The sequence below is a fragment of the Loxodonta africana genome, chromosome 5 (assembly GCF_030014295.1).
Source record: "Loxodonta africana isolate mLoxAfr1 chromosome 5, mLoxAfr1.hap2, whole genome shotgun sequence".
Classification (NCBI taxonomy): domain Eukaryota; kingdom Metazoa; phylum Chordata; class Mammalia; order Proboscidea; family Elephantidae; genus Loxodonta; species Loxodonta africana.
This window is the reverse complement of record NC_087346.1, coordinates 51,244,096-51,271,864: the sequence shown is the minus strand read 5'-3', so window position 1 is coordinate 51,271,864 and position 27,769 is coordinate 51,244,096. Positions and strand designations below refer to the sequence as shown.

The following is a 27,769-nucleotide window of genomic DNA, read 5'->3' as shown; positions in this document are numbered from 1 at the left end:
AACTTCAAACTTATAATTTGTGACTAATTTATCCTGTTCATTTTTTCATAGCATTGTCATATTTTATATTTGTATTTTATTCTTGATATTTATAGTAATGTTCTATAAAGTCACTGCAAACATTAAATTAAGGAATACTAAACCATTGCTCCTAGGGGAAATACAGGGTTAGGTTCTTGCAAGCTTCTGGTCAGAACATTGTCATCAACTGACAAATACGTTTATGTTTTATGTGTGTTTCTGTTTAAACATACATTATTTAATGTATGTCGTTGATTCACTAACATTAAAATAATGGCCAAAAGGATAATTCACATTTGAACCAAGTTTATGTAATACACAGGTTTTTTTGGTAAGTTACATCACTGCTTTTTGCGCCTGGGAACCGCTAGACAGTACTTTAAGCTTGGGGCCATATAAACAGCAAAATCACCAACAAAAAGCACAAAAATGTGGAAAATGTGGCATTAAGTAGTCCTGGAAGAGGACACTTTCTATAGTATGAAAGCTAAAATAGGAAGGTAGAGCATTGCCTTGTTGGACCTCAGCTGGGTATGTGCAGGTGGATGGTTCAAACTTCTCACTGCTCTGAGCATGTCCACAAATGACTGCGAAAGTATAGTGAGTATTGATTTTGGGGTTACAAATAAATTTTAGGAAGTAGGCGAATTTGAAAATATGGAATCTACAAATAATGATGACCAACTTTATAGGTGTGTGTGTATTTGCTGTTTATCAAACCCCCCACTCCACCCATTCCTCATCAATAGGCCAGGTGTTTGTAAGCTCGATAAAGGCAGATATTATTTCTCCTTTATTCCCCGGTGTATATGCAGTACCTATCACAGTGCCTGGCAGATAGGAAATGTTCAATAAATATTTTTTGAGTAAACTAATTTAAATATGATTTCCAAATTAGTAAGTGTTGATGGTGTTAACTATAGACGTAGGTAGGAAAATGTTGGAGATTTCTTTACTTTAGAAGCAACTAAGTAGAATTTTTGGAAAGGAGCCTGCAATCAGCGTTTGTTGAAATTTATCATCTGACCATGTATTAACTTAAGGATTCTTGCCAATTAATTATTTTAGGAGATCTTCTAAAGGATAGATACAGATTGAAATGACCATTACCTAGGCCATAAACAATTCCCAGGATAATAAAATATGCCTGTGCTTGACCCCTCTCTTTATCTTAGTATTTAAAATTTTTACATTACACGAATGCATGTATCTTTCCGTAGATAATAAAATAACAAGCATTTTTCTGCATTCTAAGTATATAGTTTCTCATCAAAAATTACAGCGGGAGTCATGCTAATCATGGGCAATTAGTCCTGACCTTTTATCATTATTCAAAAAAATTATCATTCAAAAGAAGGCTCAAAAATGAACTAAAAACACTGCGTGAGAAGCATATTCTAAAATTGTATTTATTTGTATTGACTCCTTAGAGCAATCATGTATGTCATAGGTAATATAGACAGATAGATGTTGTTGTTAGTTGCTGTCAAGTTGATTCTGACTCATCAGAGGATGCAGAAAAATCCTCAAGTAGAAAGACTAACTTACCATGCCTTATTTTTAAACAACTTTTTTGTCAATAAAATTGTTACTGTAACTGTAAAATTAATATTTCTGACTTTCTAAGGACTGACACGTAGTCCCCAGGTGGTACAAATAGTTAACATGCTCAGCTGGTAAATGAAAGGTTGGAGGTTTGACTCTACCCAGAGGCAACTTGAGAGAAAAGCCTGATCATCTACAGCTGAAAAATTAGCCATTGAAAACCCTAGGGAGCACAGTTCTACTCTGACACACATGAGGTCACCATGAGGCAGAAATAATTTCCTGGTTAAGAACTAAAATGGGCACTGGCTCCTACTCTGAACTTGCCCTTCTCCCAGCACTTGTCACACAAAGGTTTGTGAAGGCATTCTTGTACAACATCAAATCAACTATGGAAATTTTCAAATAGGAGTTATGTTTCAGAAAGATTTGTCTGAAAGGGAAGATTTTTCTGTATTTCAGACTTAATTACCCCATTTTTTCCCCCACTGGATGATAAGGGGAAGATAAAGGGAACATCTGAAGGCACTTAAGAAGTAAGAGGTCTAAAATCATTTCCTGGAAAATTTTATAGTGGATATGGAAAATACAAATATGTTCACCTGAAGATTTATCAGGCTTGGACCCCCTAATTTTGTACATTCCACATTAGAAATTCATAAGTAGGGGGAAATATAAAAAGACTATATCTAGGTATAAAATGGGAATATGACAAAACTATTTTTTTTTATTACGATAATTTAGAAATGGAGTATTCATTGGTAAAAAATGGAGATCCCCTAAAAAAAAGAACACTGATTCATGTTGGCATTTCAATTTTAGTTCAAATGCCCCTCCTCCCCCTTTTTAAAATGAAGAGTAATATGTTAAACACACACCTCTTTCCTGAACGATGCAAGTCAATTCCTTCTTGAATTTGTTCAGTGCGCAGCATATGAGTTATCAAGGGATCCAGATTAATCTTTTTGGCCATAACATCAGACACAATTTTAAGGACACCATCTTTGCCCTTCCAACCTAAATGAACAAACCAAATCAAAACATGTACCAGAAGACAAATTATATTGTGTTTTTATTCGATAATAATGTAATAAGTATATGAGATAGAAAGGCCATAGGAAAAAGCTTGACAATCTAACACATAAAAACTTAAAACTTCTGCTCAGTGAAGACTTAAAATTAGTAGTTGGAATAACCACCATATATTGAGCACTTACCATATCCCTGGCACTTTTTATGAATAAACAAATCTCATCCTCTAAACAATTCTATTAGTTGCTATTATTATGTAAATATTACAGATAAAGAAATTGAGACATGATGTGGTTAAGTGTAATCTAATCTGCCCAGGGCTATAGAGCTAGGAAACTGCAAAGCTGGTGTTATGGATTGAATTGTGTCCCCCAAAAATGTGTGTCAACTTGGCAAGGCCATGATTCTCAGAATTGTGTGATTATCCACAATTTTGTCATCTGATATGATTTTCCTATGTGTTGTAAATCCTAACCCCTATGATGTTTATGATGTTAATGAGGCAGGATTAGAAGCAGTTATGTTAATCAGGCAGAATTCAATCTACAAGATTAAGTTGTGTTTTAAGTCAACCTCTTTTGAGATATAAAAAACAGAAGCGAGCAGGGAGACAGGGGACATCATACCACCAAGAAACTAGTGCCAGGAGTAGAGCATGTCCTTCGGATCCAGGGTTCCTACACAAAGAAGCTTCTTGACAAGGGGAAGATTGACAACAAATACTTTCTCCCAGAACCAACAGAGAAAGAAAGCTTTCCCCTGAAGCTGGCACCCTGAGATCAGACTTCTAGCCTCCTAAACTGTGAGAAGATAAATTTGTTTGTTAAAGCCATTCACTTGTGCTATTTTTGTTATAGCAGTACTAGGTGACTAAGACAGCTGGGATGCAAACTCAGGCAGTCTAGGTGTAGAATTTATGCATAAGCAAACTCAGGTAAGACCAACAGAAGAACCACCCAGTCAGCCTACAGAATCATGAAGAATGATTAGCTGTTTAAAGTCATTAAGATTTAGAGTGGTTTGTTAAGCAGGAGTAAATAACTGAAACACATGGTGTCCATCATACCTGATATGAGGTGCAGAAAGTAAATTACATAACAATAGTAATAAAATGATCTCATTTATGGGAAAAAAAAGCATTTTTTTATATTCCTTATTTTTTATTGTACTTTAGATGAAGTTTTACAGAACAAACTACCTTCTCATTAAGCAGTTAGTACACATATTGTTTTATGACATTAGTTAGCAACCCCACAACAAGTCAACACTGTCCATCCTCAACCCTGGATTCCCTATTACCAGCTTTCCTGTCCCCTCCTACCTTCTCATACTTGCCCCTTTAGTCTCATTTCATTTTGTAGGCCTGTCTAATCTTTGGCTAAAGGGTGAACCTCAGGAGTGACTTCATTTCTGAGATAAAAGGGTGTCCGGGCCATACTCTTGGGGTTTCTCCAGTCTCTGTCAGGCCAGAAAGTCTGGTCTTTTTTTGAGTTAGAAGCTGCATTATAAAAAGTAAAAAGGAATGGATAAAAGTTAATTTCAATAATATATTTGATTTAACCAAATATATTTAAAAATATCATTTAACATGTAATCAATATAAAAGTTATTATTCAGATATTTTACAATATACTCAATAAACCAACAAGTAGTTGCCCTTGAGTTGATCCTGACTCATGGAAACTCATGTGTGTCACAGTAGAACTGTGCTCCATAGGGTTTTCAATGGCTGTGATCTTTTGGAAGTAGGTTGCCAGGCCTTTCTTCTGAGGCACCTCTGGGTGGATTTGAACCTCCATCTTTTCAGTTAGAGTGGAGAATTTAACCATTTGTACCACCCAGGGACTCCCATTACACTTGTAGCACGTCTTAATTTGGACTAGCTGTATACCCAATGTTCAATAGCCACAGGTGGCCAGTGGCTACCATATTGAACAGCATACTGCTATAGTTTCGATTTTCTCTATATGCATATTATTTGAATGTTTTACAAGAAGAATGTATTTTTATATTATTTTTATAATTAAAAATGAATAAAAAGAACAGAAATTGAAGAAGCAAAAATGGTTTATGCTGCTCAACCTGAAGGTAAGTTTTTAAAGATGTGCTCACCAAAGAAAATTCATAAAACAAGAACAAGAAGAAAAAAAAAATCAAATCACCTATTATCCCTATATCCAGAAAAAACACTTTTAAATTTTGGAGATATTTCTTCCAGGTCCTTCCCTGTAAAGTATATATTATATGTAATATCACCCTTTATTTTAAGGAGTTTTATCTCTTCCATTTGTAGGAGCATGCTGTGTCTGTTTGTATAAATGTAGAAAAGTGATTATGAAACATTTAAGGTTGAAAGAAAATCATGATGAACTCTAGTCCTTTTGATCAGAAGAGATTTGGAAACTACGTGTGAAATGTACCATCTTTCACATTTCTATTTGCTTTTTGAGACATCCAAAATGTTGTAAGCCTTGTTTTTATGTTCCCCCTTGTATGACTGATTAGTTATTTCTCTTCATTTTAGTTTTAGTTTATTTCTCTTCATTTTAGTTTTAGTTGAGTTTAGTTTTAGTTTTAAACAAGGCTAATAAAGAGTCTCAGGAACTACAAAAGTAGTATTGCAAAACTAAAGGTCAGAATAATGATTTGAGGTTCATAAAAAAAAAAAAGCTAAGGGCAATAAGGAGGTTTTTAATGCTATGTCTCAAACAAGAAAGAAATAAGAGAAAACAGCAAATAAAGAAAAAAGAATTTCTCAATTCTTAGTTTTCTTACATTTTCTTAATAAGGAAAACACTCAGAGATCAAACAATAGATAAACATTGTTAAGGCAGAATTGGATCCTAATATAGGCCAAAAAATGATAAGTTTTAGTTTTAGTGTTGTTCCAACCACTGTACTGGTATATCATGGGGACAGGAATTGGTGAGGAATTCTCTGAATGCTTAGTACAGCCTGTGGTGGAGGAGAGTGGGACTAACAGCCCTTAAAAATTTCTCTTCCTCAGTTCACTGTTTTCTTCTTTTTGTGAGGTTGAACAATAATCTAGTTTTTCAGGGGCACCAATTCTGTAGGACTAGGCTCAAATTTATATTGAAAATTATTGTCTCTTTATCTTCTTACCTCCCATTATAGAGCCTTGCCATTTTCATCCAAAAAAGATTAAAGATGGATCAAAGTAAAGACATGTTCCCAAAGGGATGACTCCCACAATCACACATTTTCCGTAATTCTTGTTGCAAGATTCCAGAGCAGCCAACTTGTTTAAAGGCAGAGAAAAACAGATGGACTTATTTGAAGACGTTATTTAAATATGTGGTCAGATTTGCCCTTGTTTAGCAGTCCCTGGCAAGGACACTTTCTTCCCTAATTAAAATGATCTTTTTCCATCAGAACCCCCCCAAATTAAAATGATTCCTTTTTGTCTTAAAATTACTTACGAATGAAATAAATTTTCTATGCATCTAAAAGATTTCCATAATGTTTCAATGAAGTTCAAACACAGAAAATCATTTGGACAAAGAATCAAAAGGCATAAGAAGCTGTAGAGATAAGACTCACATTATGAAAGGCAGTGATGGGGATATAAACAAACTGAATATGTGCTGGAAGTCTCGTTTTGCTTTTACTTTGCTAGTAGTTGCATCTTCCTGCAAATTAAGAGAGCAGTGAAGAAAACTCATTATTTTAACCTAACTCTGGACAAAAAGGAAAAGTCATTTGGTAATATGCTGATGTGAGACAGAGACCAGGCCGTCTTAGATGAGTCCTCTTAGTCCTCAAGGAAGTCACGTTGGAAAAATAAAACTCTGACAATGAATTCCACAAATGAGCTCTGTGTGAAAAGGGGGGGTTTACATTTAATGATTCTGAAGTGCTCGTGCTTAAGCTCTTAAGACAAAGAATACAGTAAATGAAAGTAGAGCTCTATAAACAAGGCTAATAAAGAGTCTCAGGACCTACAATAGTAGTATTGCAAAGCTAAAGGTCAGAATAATGATTTGAGGTTCATCAAAAAAAAAAAAAAAAAAGCTAAGGGCAGTAAGGAGGCTTTTAATGCTATGTCTCAAACAAGAAAGAAATAAAACAGCAAATAAAGAAAAAAGAATTTCTCAATTCTTAGTTTTCTTACATTTTCTTAATAAGGAAAACACTCAGAGATCAAACAATAGATAAAAATGTTAAGGCAGAACTGGATCCTAATATAGGCCAAAAAATGATAAGAAAGCAAACAGCAGCTTTGAATATTAGCAGATTACATTCTGGAATACTGAAAGGACTTGTGCTTATCATCTTTTTCTGAAACCTTGTCTCATGTGACACATTTTCACCTCACTGAAAGTATTAATGTAGCAACATCAAGAAAGAGATCCCTGGTCCGCATAGACGCTGGATTGTTGTTGTTAGCTGCTGCGGAGTCACCCTCAATTCATGGTGACCCCACGCATAATGCAACGAAACTCTGCCCAAGTCTGTGCCATACGGACCTTTTGTTCCATAGGGTTTTCATTGGCTAATTTCAGAAGTAGATAATAGATTTTCTTTCTAGTCAGTCTTAGTCTGGAAGCTCTGCTAAAACTATTCAGCATCATAGCAAGGCGCAGGTCTCCATTGACAGATGGGTTGTGGCTGCACATGAGATATATTGGCCTGGAATCAAACTTGGGGCTTCCAAACAGAAGGAGAGAATTCTACCACTGAACCACCAAATGCCACCCAAGGCTGGATTAGAACATTTTAAAGGCCCCGTTCCAACTCTGAGAGGTTACTAAAAGCCAGATTCTACCAGCTATTTGAGATGAATTCCCCCAGCCATAAATCCTGTGATCTTAAAATTTCACCTCGAAGCACACTATGGTTTCAGCACAGCTAGTGGCTTCAAAAGAATAGTCCACCTTATCGTCAGTCATTTCAATAAGCACTTGTTGGATGGGCTTCTCAAGATTCCTGGGATTGATACACTCAGTGGCACCCAGAGACATTAAAAAAGAGACATTACCTTACCAAATTTGTCTCCGATGATGTCAACACCAATGATCCTGAAAGCTCCAGCTGCCTTGCAACCCATGATAATGGAAAGGCCAACTCCACCCAGGCCAAACACAACACATGTCGAATTGGGTTTGACCTGAATTATCAGAAAACACAGACACCTGAAGGCAATGCTGTTTCAGAAAATGCCCAGCAGGCCTTCTTTAGCTGGGAAGGCAATGTAATTAGTCAATCTATCTTTTTAAATGATTACATATTTCAAATAACACTTTCCTTAAAAAGGAATTTAATAGAGGTCAAAGATTTATTCAAAGTACTACTAATCTCTAGATAGAGGAGAAGATTTCTTACAGAAATGTTAGAAACTAATAGGCATTTAAACATTAGAATTGTCAAAATTATCACCCTATGAGTTTAGAGAACAATTTCTAACTTTTCTGCTTTGGGTTGAAGACCAGACGCATAGCAGTAGCTTTAGCTGTATGTAACTTTTCACCTTTGGACATTATATCTATACAAAGGAACTGCATAAATTTTCATTATGCCCAGCTATTATACATTGAGCTCCTGATATCTATTTATTAGGTTACCATGAGTAAAAAACAGAAATAAGTGGCTAAGAATTTTCTAGGAATTCCATATAAACGTCTGTACTGACTACTGCTCATTTAATAAAGACTAATCAATTCAATCAATTCTGATAAACCATTTGTCTGTAGAATCCATTTAGTAACTGTTATTTCCTTCAAACTACTACCACTAATCCCATTTGAAGTAAGTTCAATTCAATCAATTCTGATAAACCATTTGTCTGTAGAATCCATTTAGTAACTATTATTTCCTTCAAACTACTACCACTAATCCCATTTGAAGTAAGTTGAAGAGGGTAGGAAATATAGATAGGCTCATAAAAGAATAATGAAAAAGAAGAACAAGGAGCAGCCAGACTGCCATTTGCCCTATTCTTCCTTGTGGAGAAAGGAAAGACAGTCATTAAGACCAATTATTGCTCTAAGGAAAGGTAGCTAATTTCTAAAATTGTCCCCAGAAGAGTATTTTCATGAAAAATAAACTTGACTGAGAAGTGCTTGCCCCTCAGGCAGTCTCCAGTTAAAACTTGTAGATGGTTAACACCTTAAATTTCTTGTTCTGTCTTACTTCTTTTGGGGGCTAATCTTTTCATAGCCATCAACTGAGCAGTTAGATGCCCAGTTAACAATAGACCATGGGAAGCTTATAAACTTATCCATTTGTGTCAAATTTGAGAATTGCCAAAAGCAGTGGTATTAGGGATTTTTCCTTGCCAGAATAGATTTGAGGCACTTAAAAAAATTAGCTCAAAAGATTTTAAGCAGAAATTACTGTAGACAAATGGAAAAGCTGCCTTCTCTTTCATCTTTCCCACCTTAAAACATATTAGATTAAAGTTTTTGAGACTATTTCAAGTTCCTATGTCAAAAAGAAAGATAAGTAAACTCTTGATTTTCATATTCCAGTTTTCTTCTAAGAGCAAGTTTTCTAAATGGAAATCTCTTTTTTAAAAAAAACTATCATTTAAGAAAAGATGCTACTTTTTAAAACACTTTCAAGATTCTAACAGAATTATTTCCAACCTTCAATCCTTACTTCTAGTCCTATTGGATCATGCATTCTTTTTCATATGCAGGAAAACAAAGAAAAAAATTAATAAATAAATGTGAGATACTAAGTGTGCAAACTTAGGTATATATCCTCAAACATGCTAAGTAATAAGAAAGGCTAACAAGATTTTGTGTTTGTTCCCACCTTTCATTTTGTGACAATGCATAAAACCTTTCAACCTTGAATGGAGGAAAAAAAAGGGAGCCATATAAGTTAAAATGTGACCACCTTGAGCACATAGCCTGTTCTTTGCCCTGAGTCCTTCAAATAGCTACCCAACGAGAATGGCCTGACATATGAATTCCACAGTTGAGCTTGACTTTCTTTTGATAAAAAGAAAATGCAAGGGTGTATGATCAAGCCTTCAGAAGAGTGTAACAGGAAAAAAACGAACATTAAAGTCCTCATCTTGCAGTATTTATTGCTGCTCCATAACCTGCAAGAAATCCACAGCCTATCAGACAGACTTTCTCTGGTGGAGCAGCAGAATTGACTCTGACAAAGTTATTTTCTTTTAACACTGTGTACTCAGTGAAGGTGCCCAAACTGAAGAGTTGATAGATGGGATTTCCTTTACAGGTAACTCTGCTGGTGTCATTAGCCATTGGTTCAGTACTGTTATAAAAGCATAGCGAAGCAAACAATAAAAGCACCGTATGAGAGATAAATGAAGGTATATGATAAAAATGGTAAGTCAGTACTTAAAAAGACCTACTTAAAATTCATTGCAGATGTTGCCTTTAGGGAACAAACAAGAGTCGCATTTTCCACACTGACGTAAAACTAGAGGGATGACTTTGTCTCCTGAAAAGAACACAATAATTAGTAAAAAAAAAAAAAAAAAAATTCTCTCTGAAACCCAGACAGGAGCAAGTATATATAGAATTATGGTTCACCTTAATTACAGAGCTCTCACAACACATTCCTAAACTCACTTTTAATAAAGGCAAGATCCCTTATCTCAAATCCATTAAAGAACTCAGGTTGAGCCATGTATTTTCTGTTAGGTCACTTGATCTCTCTCAGTCTCCATTGCCATGACTGGGAATGATAATCCCTAATTCACATGATTAAATGATCAAATATACAAAAAAAGACATTGAATCATACCACAGAGAAGAATAACCTTTCTTGTGTTCTGCCTGTTTTCAGCCCCTGGAATCCTCCATTAACACTAATTCATTTATTAAATTAACAAATACTTATAAAGCATCTACTATATCCTTTTTTTTTTTTTTTTTTATCCTGGGATCCAGAGATACCATAATGAGCAGGGCAGAGATGGTCCCTAATTTAAGTTGTCATTTGAGGTTATCAAATTCAGGTACCCCCCTTTAGCAATACTTTACAAGATCTTCAGGTCAAACAATGTAGGGAAAGTAATTCAGTGGAGAGGGACCAGCATATGTAAGCCCAGAGTAAGCACTCAGTAGATGAGAGCACCCATCATTTCTTCTGGCTCGAAGTCAAATTTTCAGATTTTTGAAAAACATTTAAGCTGTTCCCTAAGTGATGCCAAAAAAATAGCCTTGGCAGCCCAAAGTCAAGTTTGTACACATTAATTCCACAGCAAAAGTATGCACTAACCTGTATAAGTACAGAGAGGAATAAGATATTTGCCTTAAGTAGCACATAATCTAGTCAGGATAAAGAGATACCCTGTAAACCTATTAACAGTAAAGTGGTGTCATAGGTACATTGCCATTGTAAGAACTGAACACTCAGTGGTTCATCAGTTTGAATATGATTTAGGAAGACATCACAGAGCTGATTCTTAAAAGAAAAAATGGAGATCTTCAGGTTCCGTACAAGACGGCATAACAAGAACTCAATTTACACTCCCACCTGAAACAACTAAAACACGGGACAAAGTGTATGAAACAATGGTTCTCAAGATATTGGACATGAGGCAACAAAAAACAGTATAAACTCTGAAAGAAGGGAAACAAATAAGTTAAACCCTGTGATTGCTTGCCTCTGCTTACTGCCTGAAGAAATTTTCCAGGGCATGCAAGAAAGGGATAGGGGGCATAGGAGAAGTACTATAGTCTTATTGTGTTGAGAGAATACCTGGAAGTCCAGAAAAGCAAAAGCTGCTAGACTGTTCCCCTCAAGAACTGAACTGAGTTCTGATCAGCACATGCATGTGTGGAAACTACCCAAGGCCTGAGAAAGATTCATCCAATGGATTAGGTGTGATTATTGTGTTCTCCACCAGCTAGAGTAGAAAACCTCATCATTCTTGGGGTAAGGTATTCAGAAGAATTCTTGCTACAATAGCAGGAAAAATGAACATACTAAATGTTGTTACGGTCCCACCTATCAAAACTTAGAAATAAGACCTGAAAGGATCAAGTTGTTTTTGAATAATTAACTGTATCTCCCCACACATCTGTCAGTTTGTCATAATATGGTTGCTTTCATGTTGCTATGATGGTGAAAGTTATGCTGCCAGTATTTCAAAAATAAGCAGGGTCACCCATGGTGGGCAGTTTTTAGTGGAGATTCCACACTAAGACAGACAAGGAAAAAGGACCTGGCAGATTACTTCTGAAAAATTGGCCAGTGAAAACCTTATGAATAGCAGCAGAACAATGTCTGGTATAATGCCAGAAGATGAGCCCCTCAAGTCAGAAGGCAGTCGAAATACAACTGATAAAGAGCTGCCTCATCAAAGTAGAGTCAATCTAAATGACATGGATGGAGTAAAGCTTTCAGAATCTTAATTTGCCAAGGTGGCACAACTTAAAATGAGAAGAAACAGCTGCAAACATCTTTAATAATTGGAATGTTGAATGTAAGAAGTATGAATCTAGAAAAATTGTTGTTGTTGTTGGGTATCATTGAGTCAGTTCCAACTCATAGCAACCCTATGTACAGCAGAACAAAACATTGCCTGGTCCTGTGCCATCTTCACAATTGTTATGCTTGAGCTCATCATTGCAGCCACTGTGTCAATCCTTCTCTTTGAGGGTCTTTCTCTTTTTTGCTGACATTCCACTTTATCAAGCATGATGTCCTTCTCCAGTGACTGGTCCCTCCTGATAACATGGCTAAAATATGAGATACAAAGTCTCACCATCCTTGCTTCTAAGGAGTATTCTGGCTGTGCTTCCTCCATGACAGCTTTGTTCATTCCTCTGCCAGTCCATAGTATAGTCAATATTCTTTGCAAATATCATAATTCAAAAGTATCAATTGAAAGTTGCCAGAAGCAAAATGGGACATGTAAAGATCGATATCCTAGGCATTAGTGAGCTGAAATTACTGGTATTGGCCATTTTGAATAGGACAATCATATTGTCTACTCTGCTGGGAATGACAACTTGAATAGACATTGCATTTTGTCATCAAAAAGAACATTTCAAGATCTGTCCTGAAATAAAATGCTGTCAGTAAAGAGAATAATAGAATAATATCCATATACCTACAAGGAAGGCTAGTTAATGCAACTATTATTCAAATTTACCCACTAACCACTAATGCCAAAGATGAGGGAATTTAAGATTTTAACCAAATTCTGCCACCTGAAATCAATCAAATATGCAATCAAGATGCATTAATAATTACTGGTGATTGGAATGCAAAAGATGGAAATAAAGAAGGAGGTTTGGCAGTTGGAAAATATGACCTTGGTAATAGAATTGACGCTGGAGATCTCATGACAGAATTTTGCAAGACCAATGACTCCTTCATTGCAAATACTTTTTTCAATAACGTAAATGGCAACTATACACATGGACCTCAAAAGATGGGATACATAGGATCAAATTGACTATGTATGTGGAAAGGGACAATGGAGAAGCTCAACATCATCAGCCACAACAAGACAGGAGGCCCACTGTGGAACAGATCATCACTTCCTCATATGCAAGCTTAAGCTGAAGCTGAAGAAAACTAAAGCAATTTCATGAGAGCCAAAATATGACTTTGAATATATTCCACCTCAATTTAGAGACCATTTCAAGAATAGATTTGACACATGGAACACTAATGATTGAAGATCAGGCCAGTTATGAAGTGACATTAAGGATATCAAACATGAAGAAAGCAAAAGGTCACTAAAAAGAGGAAAGAAAGAAAAGACCAAAATGGATATCAGAAGAGACTCTGAAACTTCCTGTTGAACATAGAGTAGCTAAAGCAAAACAACAAATGATGAAGTAAAAGAGCTGAACAGAAGATTTCAAAGGGTGGCTGAAGAAGACAAAGTAAAGTATTCTAATGAACTGCGCAAAGACCAGGAGTTAGAAAACCAAAAGGGAAGAACGCTCATGAAATTTCTCAAGCTCAAAGGACTGAACAAAAAATTTAAGCCTAGAGTTCCAATTTTGAGGGATTTTATGGGGAAAACATGGAACAACATGAGAAGCATCAAAAGAAGATGAAAGAAATACACAGAGTCACTGTACCAAAAACAATTGGTTGAGATTCAACCATTTCAGGAGGTAGCATATGATCAAGAACTGGTGGTAATGAAGGCAGAAGTTCAAGCCGCACTGAAGGAACTGGCAAAAACCAAGCCTCCAGGAATTGACAGAATACCAATTGAGATGTTTCAACAAAGAGATGCAGCTCTGGATTCCTGTGTCAAGAAATTAGGAAGATAGCTTCCTAGCCAACCACCTGGAAGGGATCTATGTTTGTGCTCATTCCAAAGAAAAGTGATCTAACAAGATGGGGAAATTATCGAACAATATCATATGTAAGCAAAATTTTTGCTGAAGATCATTCCAAAGTGGTTGCAACAGTTCATCAACGGGGAACTGCCAGAAATTCAAACCAGATTCAGGAGAGGATGTGGAACCAGGGATATCATTGCTGATGTCAGATGGATCCTGGCTGAAAGCAGAGATACCGGAAAGATGTTATGTTTACCTATGTCTTATTGACTATGCAAAGCCATTTGACTGTGTGGGTCATAATAAATTATGGTAACATTTTGAAGAATGGGAATTCCAAACACTCAGTTGTGCTTATAAGCAACCTGTACATAGTCCAAGAGGCAGTCGTTCAAACACAAGAGGATGTTGTGTTTAAAGTCAGGAAAAGTGAGTGTTAGGGCTGTGTCCTTTCACCACACCTATTCAGTCTGTATGCTGAGCAAATAATCTGAGAAGCTAGACTATATGAAGAAGAACAGGGCATCAGGATTGGAGGAAGACTCATTAACAACCTGCTTTATGCAGAAGACACAACCTTGCTTGCTGAAAGTGAAGAAAACTTGGAGCACTTACTATGAAGATCAAAGACTACAGCCTTCAGTATGGCTTGTACCTCAATATAAAGAAAACAAAAATCCTAACAACTAGACCAATAAGCAACAACATGATAAACAGAGAAAAGATTGAAGTTGTCAAGGGTTTCATTTTATTTGAATCCACAATCCACGCCCATGGGAGCAGCAGTCTAGAAATCAAATGACATATTGCATTGGACAAATCTGCTACAAAAGACCTCTTTAAAGTGTTGAGAACTTTGAGAACTAAGGATGTCACTTTGAGAACTAAGGTGCACCTGACCCAAGCCATGGTATTTTCAGTGGTCTCATATACATTCAAAAGTTCGACAATAAATAAGGAAGACCAAAGAAAAATTGACACTTCTGAATTATGGTGTTGGTGAAGAGCATTGACTATACCAAGGACTGCCAAAAGAATGAACAAACGTGTCTTCAAAGAAGTGCAGCCAAAATGATCCTTAGAAGCAGGGATGGTGAGACTTCATCTTATGAGAAGCAGGGATGGTGAGACTTCATCTTATGTACTTTGGCCATGTTATCAGAAGGGAGCAGTCTCTAGTGAAGGACATTATGCTTGGTAAAGTACAGGGTCAATGAGAAAGAGGAAGAACCTCAACAAGACCGATTGCCACAATGGCTGCAACAATGGGCTTAAGCATAGCAAGGATTGTGAGGATGGTGCAGGACTGGCCAGTGTTTTGTTGTGTTGTACAAGCGGTCACTATGAGTCAGAGCTGACTCAACTGCACCTAACAACAACAAGTGCTTCCTGGAAAAAAACTTTAGAATATTCATAACACTGCAACAGTACTCAATAAATAAAATCTCAGTGTCTGGTATCCAAACAAAAATTATGAGTCCTGAAAAGAAGGAGGAAAATACAAACCATCAAGTGGTAAAATCAACTGATTCAAATTAACTTGGAATTGACACAGTTGATCAGACTGCATTTCTTCCATATGTTCAAGAAGATGGATGAATGATTAAATATAAGGAGAGACATAGGAAATATAAAAAAGAGCCAAACCAAACATTTAGAGATAAAAACTACAATACCTGAGATGAAAAATACATTGGATGAGATGAATGGCAGGTTAGAAATTGCAAAAGTAAACATTAGTGAACTTGAAAATACAGAAATAGAAACTCCATAAAATTAAACACACAGGAAAAAAAAAGACAGAAAAAAAAATGAAGAGAGAATCAGAGGGACAACTTCAAGCAGCCTAGTATAAATATAATTAGACTTCCAAAAGAAGGATGGGGAGAGGCCAGAAAAATATTTGGGGAAATAAAAGGTAGAAAATTTTCCAAATTGAAGAAAACTATAAACCCATTGATCCAAGAAGCTCAAAAAAAAAAAAAAAAAAAAATCCCAAAGACAAGAGACATGAAGAAAACTACACAAAGGCATATCATAATCAATTTGTTTAAAACCAGTGATAAAGAAGAGCTGGAGGAAGAAAGAAACATTACATACAGAGGAAAAAACAAGAATGAGAGCAGAGACCTTATCAGAAACACTGAATGCTAGAGGAGAATGATAAGACATCTTTTAAGTACTAAAAACAAAGAAACAAACAAAAATATCCACCTAGATCCTTTAGCCAGTGATAATATCTTTCAAAAATGAAGATGAGAGCTGTAATTGTGAAAGGCGGGGCCAAGATGGCTTACTAGGCAGAAGCTTCTGCTGAACCCTCTTGCAACAAAGACCCGAAAAAACAAGTGAATCAATTACATATGTGACAATCTACAAACCCTGATCATCAAACACAGAACTAAGGAATCAACCTGAGCGACAGGGAAGCAAGAGACCACGCAGAAGCATTGACGAGGTGCTGAGTCCACACAGTGCCTCAACTCTGATTCCTTGGTGCCGTTCTTTGGAGCGAACATAGTGGAGCTGATGGTAGTTTCCTGAGACACGGCAAGCACAGGATGCAACTCTAAGCCCCTGGGGCAATTTCGGGGAGGGGGGGACCCAGCCAGCACACACAGGCTACACACACCTCTGGAATCTGAGAAAAAATAGCACTCTCATGCAGATCTGATAGCTCCTTCTGAAAGTACTCTCTCCTATCTATTTGATTCCTCCCCTCCCTGCCCCAGCCAGCTTCAATAACATTTGAATTCCCTGGGCCTGAGATAGAAGTGCCATCATGCTTTTTCTGACCCATTCTCCTGGCCTGGGAGAAGGAGCAAATTAACAAATACAGGAAAAATACTTCCCCACCTCCCCTAAACTGGAAGATCAGAGCAGAAGCAGCTACAGTCCAGGCATAAGAGACCCACAGACTTTGGCTTTCACCCCTACATGAAGCCAGGTGGCTATTATAATGCAAAGGCAAATCTGTTAGAGGCTTGACTGTAATTGTTTCAGCTGTGCGGTGGAGAGGCAGGTTTTGAAGGTCTGATACTACTCTACCTATTAAACAAAGTCCTCACCTACCCACAGCAGGGACCTGAGGGCTGAGGCTCCATCCATGCAACCTAGCCACCCGTGAAAGGATAGCAGTGCTTACCAGTCTTTACAAGTATCAGCATTGGGTGCTGAAGGTACAGCTGCAGAGCCCATCCTAGAGTGCTCTGGAGAACAGAGATGCACCTTCCTCACTGACACTTGGGGGAAGGCTGTCAGCACCCTGCCCTCCTCAGAGTGTGACCCCCTGCTGCTACCAGAGACCAGTGCATACAACCACCACCACAACTCCTCTAAGATAGTAGGTGTGAGCCTACACCACACACTAGATGACCAACTATCAGGACACCTAAGTTGATTCTATTCAAGAATAGTGAATGGACTCATAGGCTCATATACCTGGTAACAGATTTAACCATCAGGTAACAGGACATTAGTGCTTCAGAGGTTTCAGTAATCAAGTTAGCACACTCTAGTAGCCTATCTGGGTATATTGAAACAAAACAAAACAAAAAGATAGGACACAGTTAGCAAACATAAAATAAATTGTTACAATAACTTATAGATGGCTCGGAGACAGCAGTCAATATAAAATCACATAAAGAAGCAGACCATAATTGCTCCTACAAACTCCCAAAACAGAGAATCAAGGTATCTCACAGATGAAGATGTGTTCCTGGAATTGCCAGATGTAGAATACAAAAGATTTATATATAGAACACTTCAAGACATCAGGGACGACACCAGGAATGAAATTAGGCAATGTACAGAAAAAGCCAAGGAACACACAGATAAAGCAGTTGAAGAAATTAAAAAGATTATTCAAGAACATAATGAACAATTTAATAAGCTGGAAGAATCCATAGAAAGACAGCATTCAGAAATTCAAAAGATTAACAATAAAATTACAGAATTAGACAACTCGATAGGAAGTCAGAGGAGCAGAATTGAGGAATTGGAATGCAGAACTGGGGAGATGGAGGATAAGGCACTTGGCACCAATATACTTGAAGAAAAATCAGATAAAAGAATTTTTTTCAAAAAGAAGAAACCCTAAGAATCATGTGGGACTCCATCAAGAAGAATAACTTGTGAGTGATTGGAATTCCAGACCAGGGAGGGATAACAGAAAATACACAGAGAATTGTTGAAGATTTGTTAGCAGAAAACTTTCCTAACATCATGAAAGATGAAAGGTATCTATCCAAGAAGCTCATTGAACCCCATATAAGGTAGATCCAAAAGAAAGTCACCAAGACATATTATCATCAAACTTGCTAAAACCAAAGATAAAAATTTCAAGAGCAGCCAAGGATAAACGAAAAGGCACATACAAAGGAGAATCAATAAGAATAAGTTCGGACTACTCAGCAGAAAAGATGCAAGCAAGAAGGCAATGGGATGACATATACAGAGCATTGAAGGAGAAAAATTGCCAGCCAAGAATCATATATCCAGTTGGTTGGTTGTGGCATTTAGATCTTTTGTGTCTTTATTGGACTTTCTGGATGTCTTGTCCTTCACCGAAAGTGGTGTGTTAAAGGCTCCTACTATAATTGTGGAGTTGTCTATCTCACTTTTCAATTCTGTTAAAGTTTGTTTTATGAAACTTGCAGCCCTATCATTGGGTGCATAAATGTTTAATATGGTTATATCTTCTGGTAAATTGTCCTTTTAATCATTATGCAGTGTTCTTCTTTATTCTTTTTGGTGGATTTAACTTTAAAGTCTATTTTGTCAGAAATTAATATTGCTGTAGGTGCTGTCGAGTCGATTCCGACTCATAGCGACCCTATGCACAACAGAATGAAACACCGCCCGGTCCTGCGCCATCCTTACAATCATTGTTATGTTTGAGCTCATTGTTGCAGCCACTGTGTCAATCCACCTCATTGAGGGTCTTCCTCTTTTCCACTGACCCTGCACTCTGCCAAGCATGATGTCCTTCTCCAGAAACTGATCCCTCCTGACAACATGTCCAAAGTATGTAAGACGCAGTCTCGCCATCCTTGTCTCTAAGGAGCATTCTGGCCGCACTTCTTCCACTACCTGATTTTAGAACCTATTATACTGCCATAGTAGTCAAAACAGCCTGGTGCTGGTACAACAACAGATACATAGACCAATGGAACAAAATTGAGAATCCAGACATAAATCCATCCACATATGAGCAGCTGTTATTTGACAAAGGCCCAAAGCCAGTTAATTGGGGAAAAGACAGTCTTTTTAACAAATGGTGCTGGCATAACTGGATATCCATCTGCAAAAAAATGAAACAAGACCCATATCTCACACCATGCACAAAATGTAACTCAAAATAAATCAAAGACCTAAACAAAATCAAAAACGAGAAAGATCATGGACAAAAAAATAGAGACAATGTTAGAGCTCTAATACATGGCAAAAACAGTGTACAAAACATTACTAAAAATGCAGAAGAGAAACTAGATAACTGCGAGCTCCTAAAAATTAAACACCTATGTTCACCCAAAGACTTCACCAAAAGAGTAAAAAGACTACCTACAGATTACAGATTGGGAAAAGGTTTTTAGCTATGACATTTCCAACCAGCACCTGATCTCTAAAATATACATGATGCTCCAAAAACTCAACCACAAGAAGACAAATAACCCAATTAAAAAATGGGCAAAGATATGAACAGGCAGTTCACTAAAGAAGACATTCAGGTAGCTCACAGATACATAAGGAAATGTTCATGATCATTATCCATTAGGAAATGCAAATCAAATCTACAATGAGATTCCATCTCATTCCAACAAGGCTGGCATTAATCAAAAAATTACATAATAATAAATGTTGGAGAGGTTGTGGAGAGACCGGAACACTTATATACTGCTGGCAGGAATGTAAAATGGTACAACCACTTTGGAAATCTATTTGACGCTTCCTTAAAAGGCTAGATATAGAAATACCATATGATCCAGCAATCCCACTCCTTGGAATATATCCTAGAGAAATAAGAGCTTTTACTCGAACAGATATATGCACACCCATGTTCATTGTAGCACTGTTTACAACAGCAAAAAGATGGAAGCAACCAAGGTGCCCATCAACAGATGAATGGATAAATAAATTATGGTATATTCACACAATGGAACACTACACATCTATAAAGAACAGTGATGAATCCATGAAACATTTCATACCAAGGAGAAATCTGGAAGACATTATGCTGAATGAAATTAGTCAGTTGCAAAAGGACAAATATTATATAAGACCGCTATTATAAGAACAGGAGAAATAGTTTAAACAGAGAAGAAAATATTCTTTGATGGCTATGAGAGAGGGGATGGGGGAGGGAGAGGGGTGTTCACTAATTAGATAGTAGATAAGAACTATTTTAGGTGAAGGGAAAGACAACACACAATACAGGAGAGGTCAACATAACTGGGCTAAGCCAAAAGCAAAGATGTTTCCTGAATAAACTGAACATTTCAGAGGCCAGTATAGCAGGGGCAGGGGTTTGGGGACCATGGTTTCAGGGGACATCTAAGTCAATTGGCATAATAAAATGTATTAAGAAAATATTTTGCATCCCACTTTGGAGATTGTTATCTGGGGTCTTAAACGCTAGCAAGTGGCCATCTAAGATGCATCAATTTGTCTCAACCCACCTGGAGCAAGGAAGAATGAAGAACACCAAAGACACAAGGTATTTACGAGCCTAAGAGACAGAAAGGACCACATAAACCAGAAACTACATCAGCCTGAGACCAGAATAACTAGATGGTGCCTGGCCACCACCAATGACTGCCCTGACAGGGAACACAACAGAGAACCCCCAAGGAAGCAGGAGAGCAGTGGGATGCAGACCCCAAATTCTCATAAAAAGGCCAGACTTAATGGTCAGACTAGGGAGGCCATGGTTCCCAGATCTTCTGTTAGTCAGGAACCATTCCCAAAGCCAACTCTTCAGACAGGGATTGGACTGGAAAATGGGATGGAAAATGATACTGGTGAAGAAAGAGCTTCTTGGATCAAGTAGACACATGAGACTGTGTTAGCATTTCCTGTCTGGAGGGGAGATGAGAGGGCAGATGGGGCCAGGAGCTGCCCAAATGGACATGGAGAGAGAGTGGAGGGAAGGACTGTGCTGTCTTATTAGAGGGAGAGCAATTAGGAGTGTATAGCAAGGTGTATATAAATTTTTGTATGAGAGACTGACCTGATTTGTAAACTTGCACTTAAAGCACAATAAAAATAAAATTAAAAAAAAAATGAAGATGAGAAAAGATATTTTTCAGACATACAAAAGTAGAAGGAATTAATCATCAGCTAACCCACACTATGAGAAAGGTTAAAGGAAGTGCCTTAGGCAGGAGAAAAATAATACCAGATGGAAATCTGGATCTACACAGAATGAGATGCACAAGAAAAAGTAACTAGACAGGTAAATACAAAGATTTTTCTTTTTTTTTTTTAAATTTTATTGATGTCCTTGAGAATATGCACAGAAAAAATATACACTAATTCAACAGTTTCTATGTGTACAATTCTGTACAACTTGGTGCAACTTGTGCAACCATTCTCACCCTCCTTTGCTGAGTTGTTCCTCCTCCATTGACATAAACTCACTGCCCCCTAAGGTTCCTATCTAAACTTTCCAGTGGGTGTTGTCACTTTGACCCCATATAAATAGTTCTTAAAAGAGCACAATGCTCAAGGTAGACATTTTTTACTAGCTAAGTTAAACTACTGTTTGGTTTTAAGAAGATTTCAAGGGATATTTTTGGTTTAAGGTTTAAAGATTATCCCAGGGGCATTATTTTCAGGGGTACATCCAGCCTTCATGGCTTCAGAAAGCCTGGACTACAAAAGAATTTGAAAATGTGTTCTGCATTTTCCCCCTTTTGATCAGAAATCTTCTATAGGATCTTTCATCAAAATGTTCAGGGGGCCAAGATGGCGGACTAGGTAGATGCTACCTCAGATCCCTCTTGCAACAAAGACTCGGAAAAACAAGTGAATCGATCACATACATAGCAATCTACGAACCCTGAACAACAAACACAGATTTAGAAATGGAGAACGAACAAATACAGGGAAGCAGCGACTGTTTTCGGAGCCTGGAGCCAGCATCCCAGTCAGGTAACCTTGGCGCCGGGCTTAGGTCTGGGCCCAGGGGAGCTGAACTCTAAATCTTGTGATGGAGCAAACAAGGGGCACAGCCCTACTTCCCTGAACTCACCCCGGGAGGGGGCCCAGCCGGTCCGCGTGGGCAGTGTGGTGACGTGGCTGGTGGGAGAAGTCCCCGGGAGGCAGTGACTGGTTTTGGAGCTGAGAATGCAGCGTCCCAGCCGGGGAACCTTGATGCCGGGCTTTTGACTGGGCGCTGTCACGGCACAAGCACGGGGCGCAGTCCTACTCCTCTGAACTAACCCCGGGAGGGGGCCCAGCCGGTCCGCGGAGGCGGCGCGGTGACGCGGCTGGCGGGACGAGAAGTCCCCGGGAGGCAGTGACTGATTTTGGAGCCGGGAGTGCAGCGTCCCAGCAGGGGAACCTTGACGCTGGGCTTTGGACTGGCAGTGGAGGATCTGACCGCGGCTTCAGCAGGCCAGACCCTCGGGGGCAATCTCCACACAGCCAGCACACATAGGCAACAGGCCCCTCGGGAATCTCAGATAAAATAGTCATTCTAAGCAAGAAAAGCAACTTTGGCTATATTCCGAGGTGCTACTCTCCTGTTTCTCTGAACCCTCACCTACCCTTCCCAGGCGGCTTAATTAACATTGGAATTTCCTGCGCCAGAGGGAGAACGGCTCCGGCTCCGCGGTGGCTTTACTTCCCCCCCCCCCCCTTTTTTCTGGTCTTTTCCTAACCCATTCTTCCGGCCTGAGAGAAGGAATCACAAAAATCCCAGGGACCAAAAATCTATCCCTAATTGGACTAAAAACACAGAACCAGCTACAGCCAAGCATATATGATCCAAATCTCGGACTTTCATCCTTACAGGGAACAAGGTGGCAGTTATAATCCAAAGGCAGTTCTGATACGGAACTGACTGCATTTTTTTTTTAGCGGATTTTCTGGAAAAACAAGTTTCCCAGGTCTGATATCTCTGCTCATTCAACAGAGCCCTAACTGACCCACAACAGGGAACTGAGGGCTGAAGCTCCCCCCAGACCACCTAGCCTCTTGCCTTAGGGGTCTAAGGAGGGTGACATCTACCAATCAGTGGAGGTACTTGCATTGGGGGCCTAAGGTACAGCTGCAGTGCCCTCCCACCAAGGTGCTATAGGAATAGAGACACACCTACCTCACTGACACTTGGGGGAAGCTTGTCAGCAACCTGCCCCCCCGGAGGGTGAACCCCAGCTGCTAATAGAATCTGGTGCACACAACTACCACCACTACTTCTCTAGGTGGATAGGTGTTAGGGTGCAGCACACACTTGATGACCCAAAATCAGATTCTACTCAAGAATAGTGAATAGACTCAGGCATATATATCTGGCAACAGCCCAAACCAGCTGGTAATAGGTCTTAAGTAAGTCAAGGGCTACAACAAACAAGACAGCACAATCTAGTAGCCCATCCACGTATATTGAAAGAAAACAAGACAAGATAAGACTCAGTGAGCAATTATAGAATAAACCACTACAAAAAAAAAAAAAGTTTTTTTTTTTTATATCTTAGCGATGGCTTGGAGAGAGCAGTCAATATCAAACCACATAAAGATGCAGACCATGACAGCTTCTACAACCCCCCCAAACAAAGGAATCAAAATCTTTCCCAAATGAAGATACAATCCTGGAATTATCAGATACAGAATACAAAAAACTAATTTACAGAATGCTTCAAGACATCACAAACGAAATAAGGCAAACTGCAGAAAAAGCCAAGGAACACACTGATAGAACAGTTGAAGAACTCAAAAAGATTATTCAAGAACATAGTGGAAAAATTAATAAGTTGCAAGAATCCATAGAGAGCATCTACAAATCCAAAAGATTAACAATAAAATTACAGAATTTGACAACGCAATAGGAAGTCAGAGGAGCAGACTTGAGCAATTAGAATGCAGACTGGGAAATCTGGAGGACCAGGGAATTAACACCAACATAGCTGAAAAAAAAATTAGATAAAAGAATTAAAAAAAATGAAGAAACCCTAAGAATCATGTGGGACTCTATCAAGAAGGATAACTTGCATGTGACTGGAGTCCCAGAACAGGGAGGGAGGACAGAAAACACAGAGAAAATAGTTGAAGATCTGCTGACAGAAAACTTCCCTGACATCATGAAAGATGAAAGGATATCTATCCAAGATGCTCATCGAACCCCATTTAAGACTGATCCAAAAAGAAAAACACCAAGACATATTATCATCAAACTGGCCAAAAACAAAGATAAAGAAAAAATTTTAAAAGCAGCCAGGGAGAAAAGAAAGGCCTCCTTCAAGGCAGAATCAATAAGTTCAGACTACTCAGCAGAAACCATGCAGGCAAGAAGGCAATGGGATGACATATACAGAGCACTGAAGGAGAAAAACTGCCAGCCAAGGATCATATATCCAGCAAAACTCTCTCTCAAATATGAAGGTGAAATTAAAACATTTACAGATAAACACAAGCTTAGAGAATTTGCAAAAACCAAACCAAAGCTACAAGAAATACTAAAGGAAATTGTTTGGTCAGAAAACCAATAATATCAGATACCAGCACAACACAAGGTCACAAAACAGGACATCCTGATATCAACTCAAATAGGGAAATCACAAAAACAAATTAAGATTAATTTAAAAAAAATGTGCATATCAGGGAATCATTAAAGTCAATATGTAAAAGATCACAATAATCAAAAAGAGGGACTAAATACAGGTGGCATAGAACTGCCATATGGAGAGTGATACAAGGCGATATAGAACAATACAAGTTAGGTATTTACTTAGAAAAATAGGGGTAAATATTAAGGTAACCACAAAGAGGTATAACAACTCCATAACTCAAGATAAAAGCCAAGAAAAACGTAACGACTCAACTAACATAAAGTCAAACACTACGAAAATGAGGATCTCACAATTTACTAAGAAAAACATCTCAGCAAAAAAAAGTAAGTGGAAAAATGAAATGGTCAACAACACACATAAAAAGGCATCAAAATGACAACACTAAACACTTACTTATCTATAATTACGCTGAATGTAAATGGACTAAATGCACCAATAAAGAGACAGAGAGTCTCAGACTGGATAAAGAAACACGATCTGTCTATATGCTGCCTACGAGAGACACACCTTAGACTTAGAGACACAAACAAACTAAAACTCAAAGGATGGAAAAAAATATATCAAGCAAACAACAAGCAAAAAAGAAGAGGAGTAGCAATATTAATTTCTGACAAAATAGACTTTAGACTTAAATCTGCCACAAAGGATAAAGAAGGACACTACATAATGATAAAAGGGACAATTGAGCAGGAAGACATAACCATATTAAATATTTATGCACCCAGTGACAGGGCTGCAAGATACAGAAATCAAATTTTAACAGAACTGAAAAGTGAGATAGACACCTCCACAGTTATAGTAGGAGACGTCAACACACCACTTTCGGAGAAGGACAGGACATCCAGTAAGAAGCTCAATAGAGACACGGAAGATCTAATTACAACAATCAACCAACTTGACCTCATTGACTTATACAGAACTCTCCACCCAACTGCTGCAAAGTATACTTTTTTTTTTCTAGTGCACATGGAACATTCTCTACAATAGACCACATATTAGGTCATAAAACAAACCTTTGCAGAATCCAAAACATCGAAATATTACAAAGCATCTTCTCAGACCACAAGGCAATAAAACTAGAAATCAATAACAGAAAAACTAGGGAAAAGAAATCAAATACTTGGAAACTGAACAATACCCTCCTGAAAAAAGACTGGGTTATAGAAGACATCAAGGAGGGAATAAAGAAATTCATAGAATGCAACGAGAATGAAAATACTTCCTATCAAAACCTCTGGGACACAGCAAAAGCAGCGCTCAGAGGTCAATTTATATCGATAAATGCACACATACAAAAAGAAGGAAGAGCCAAAATCAGAGAACTGTCCCTACAACTTGAACAAATAGAAAGTGAGCAACAAAAGAATCCATCAGGCACCAGAAGAAAACAAATAATAAAAATTAGAGCTGAACTAAATGAATTAGAGAACAGAAAAACAATTGAAAGAATTAACAAAGCCAAAAGCTGATTCTTTGAAAAAATTAACAAAATTGATAAACCATTGGCTAGACTGACTAAAGAAATACAGGAAAGGAAACAAATAACCCGAATAAGAAACGAGAAGGGCCACGTCACGACAGACCGAACTGAAATTCAAAGAATCATATCAGATTATTACGAAAAATTGTACTCTAACAAATTTGCAAACCTAGAAGAAATGGATGAATTCCTGGAAAAACACTACCTACCTAAACTAACACATTCAGAAGTAGAACAACTAAATAGACCCATAACAAAAAAAGAGATTGAAACAGTAATCAAAAAACTCCCAACAAAAAAAAGCCCTGGCCCAGACGGCTTCACTGCAGAGTTCTACCAAACTTTCAGAGAAGAGTTAACACCACTACTACTAAAGGTACTTCAAAGCATAGAAAATGACGGAATACTACACAACTCATTTTATGAAGCCACCATCTCCCTGATACCAAAACCAGGTAAAGACACTTCAAAAAAAGAAAATTACAGACCTATATCCCTCATGAACATAGATGCAAAAATCCTCAACAAAATTCTAGCCAATAGAATTCAACAAAATATCAAAAAGTAATTCACCATGACCAAGTGGGATTTATACCAGGTATGCAAGGCTGGTTTAATATTAGAAAAACCATTAATGTAATCCACCACATAAATTAAACAAAAGACAAAAACCACATGATCTTATCAATTGATGCAGAAAAGGCATTTGACAAAGTCCAACACCCATTTATGATAAAAACTCTCACCAAAATAGGAATTGAAGGAAAATTCCTCAACTTAATAAAGGGCATCTATGCAAAGCCAACAGCCAACATCACTCTGAATGGAGAGAACCTGAAAGCATTTCCCTTGAGAACGGGAACCAGACAAGGATGCCCTTTATCACCACTCTTATTCAACATTGTGCTAGAGGTCCTAGCCAGAGCAATTAGGCTAGACAAAGAGATAAAGGGCATCCGGATTGGCAAGAAGGAAGTAAAATTATCTCTATTTGCAGATGACATGATCTTATACACAGAAAACCCTAAGGAATCCTCCAGAAAACTACTGAAACTAATAGAAGAGTTTGGCAGAGTCTCAGGTTATAAGATAAACATACAAAAATCACTTGGATTCCTCTACATCAACAAAAAGAACATCGAAGAGGAAATCACCAAATCAATACCATTCACAGTAACCCCCAAGAAGATGAAATACTTAGGAATAAATCTTACCAAGGATGTAAAAGACCTATACAAAGAAAACTCCAAACTCTACTACAAGAAATTAAAAAGGACATACTTAAGTGGAAAAACATACCTTGCTCATGGATAGGAAGACTTAACATAGTAAAAATGTCTATTCTACCAAAAGCCATCTATACATACAATGCACTTCCGATCCAAATCCCAATGTCATTTTTTAAGGTGATAGAGAAACAAATCACCAACTTCATATGGAAGGGAAAGAAGCCTCGGATAAGCAAAGCATTACTGAAAAAAGAAGAAGAAAGTGGGAGGCCTCACTCTACCTGATTTCAGAACCTATTATACAGCCACAGTAGTCAAAACAGCCTGGTATTGGTACAACAACAGGCACATAGACCAGTGGAACAGAATTGAGAACCCAGATATAAACCCATCCACATATGAGCAGCTGATATTTGA

General features: G+C 37.8%; 1 pseudogene; it reads right to left on the bottom strand.

The window, feature by feature from the left end:
- Nucleotides 1–1,522: 1,522 nt before the first annotated feature.
- LOC111750774 (alcohol dehydrogenase 1-like) overlaps nt 1,523–27,769 on the bottom strand; it is a 52,737-nt pseudogene continuing 26,490 nt past the window's right edge.